Source organism: Elephas maximus, chromosome 1 (assembly GCF_024166365.1).
Source record: "Elephas maximus indicus isolate mEleMax1 chromosome 1, mEleMax1 primary haplotype, whole genome shotgun sequence".
NCBI lineage: Eukaryota > Metazoa > Chordata > Mammalia > Proboscidea > Elephantidae > Elephas > Elephas maximus.
The window spans coordinates 181,189,039-181,191,171 of NC_064819.1; the positions used below are offsets into that span (position 1 = coordinate 181,189,039).

General features: G+C 41.1%; 1 pseudogene; it reads left to right on the top strand.

Annotated features, from left to right (window-relative positions):
- Positions 1 to 610: 610 nt before the first annotated feature.
- Positions 611 to 1,112, top strand: LOC126070151 (cell division cycle-associated protein 3-like; annotated as a pseudogene).
- Positions 1,113 to 2,133: the final 1,021 nt, after the last annotated feature.

The following is a 2,133-nucleotide window of genomic DNA, read 5'->3' on the forward strand; positions in this document are numbered from 1 at the left end:
ACTGTATCTATTAAACATTTCCTTTGAGACCTAAATGATTCTTTGATTTGAAGAGATTACAAATACTTCAATAAAATATGGATTTAATTAGCATCATATAGGTTGGCTGCGTCCTCACTATTTTACCAACCCCAAAGCATAAATGTTCATCATTTTTGTTCACACTGTTATTTTCTTTTTACTAGCTCAGCTGATCAATCTTAAAAAAAGTTGTTGTTCTATTCTCAGTGTAAAGAGTCACAGCTGATTCCATCAAGCCACAAATGCTACCCTGTTCCTTCAGGCTTCTGTAAGAACATAAGAGTGCCATGTTGCAAAGACTCTGCTATGATTAAATCAGATTTATGCTTTCTACCCTAGGGCTTTTTTAAGAGGCATGTGTTGTTTGAAGACTTTTACTTTTAAGTCATCAATCGATGAGTTTACCAATAACAAAACATTTTTTTGTTTGCGTTGAATGCCTGAAAAAATGTAGAACTGTTACTTATAATCATGAAGTATGAAAAATAATTAATTAAAAAGCATTCAGTACTCAAAGGTGGCATTGGGGCCAAGCATCCCTTCCTCGTCCTGAGCCGGGCCCTGCCCTACCCTACTATTCCCGGCAGAGATGACCTTGGCCAAGAGTACCCCAGCTACTCCAGCACAGCCTCTGAGGCACAAACATCTGCCTCCTGTGGTGGACCCTTGTTCACCTAGTCCAGCATCTTGCGTACTCCCATCCAGGTGGAGAGCTCTTCACAGCCAAGCCTACCATCTGGGAAACAGCTGGAGGGTCCTAATCAGACCCAGGACTCTGATCCCTGCTCTCCTACCCTTGGTGTTGAGTAGATACCTATGAAGACCAGCACCAGCGAGCCTGGGAGACAACTTCATCATCTGAATTGGACTTGCCTCTGGGGACCCAATTATTCCTTGAGGACAAGGTGCCACCTCTAAGGCAAACTGAGCTCCCCTCCAAAAAGCCGTCTTGCAAGGAGGAAGTAGGACGGCCCACAGAAACCCCCATGGCCAGCCAGGGGTCAAACAAGCCCTTGAAACTCCCAGACCTTCAGGCTCTGTGCTCAATGGCCTCACCATCCTGCAGGATGACAACTCTTCTGGGACCCTGACATCATGGCAGGACAAGTGGCCTTCTCCCCTGAGTGAAAATGTTAGAGAGCTAAAAGAAGGGGCCATCTTGGGAACTGGATGACATCTGAAAACTGGAGGACAAGCATGAGAACAAGGCCAGGACCATGACAAGAAAATCAGCACTTTCCTTTGGTAGAGAACCTGGCCCTGCTTGGTCCCTGCACTGGAATCGCCTGGGGCCTAGTGAAGCCCTGTGTCCTCTCACCCCTTCTTTCCCTGGGGTACAGAGAAATGGCTTGTTTTCTTTGACTCCCCCTAAACTACCAGCTCTGAGGCTGAGAGCTTGATTGGGCTTTCTTTGTGCCTTGTATGTTTCTTGTGTATTAAAGGAAATAAATAATAATAATAATAATAAAAACACTGAAATAATGAGAAAACAAGGGTTTTTTTAAATCTTTACTAGAGATGTGCATGTCTTTTTAAAAGAGATGACTTAACAATTTTAAAAGAGGTAACAGGTGCGTACACATTATATGCTGTAAACTCAAAACAAGGTGAAGGGTTGCGTCTTGTAATGAAACACATTAATATCTCTGTAGTGGAAGTATTTTCTCTACGTGTGATAAATAAGAATTGCAAATTGCTGTCATCAGGTCCGGTTTTGTCTTTAAATGACTTACTAGAACAAAATAAAATACTTCAGTGTTCAGGGTTTTATTTTTTTTTTTTAGATTTTGGAACTGCAGGTAAAGGATTATGTTATGGATCTCTATTATAATATGATAATATCCACCCTTAGGACTTTTCCTCTAATTGCAGTAACACATAAGCTAAGTTGCCTGTTCTGTAGTCTCTTTTGTAGAGATAACGTTGCCCTTTCTGTATTTATATCAAAGGTTACGCAACCTAGCCTATAAATTAATTGATTCATGGTTTATTGATACATAAAATGAAATCCTCAACAACTTCAATCTTTTCTCCATTTATCATGATGTTGCTTATTGGTCCAGTTGTGAGGATTTTTGTTTTCTTTATGTTGAGGTATAATCCACACTGAAG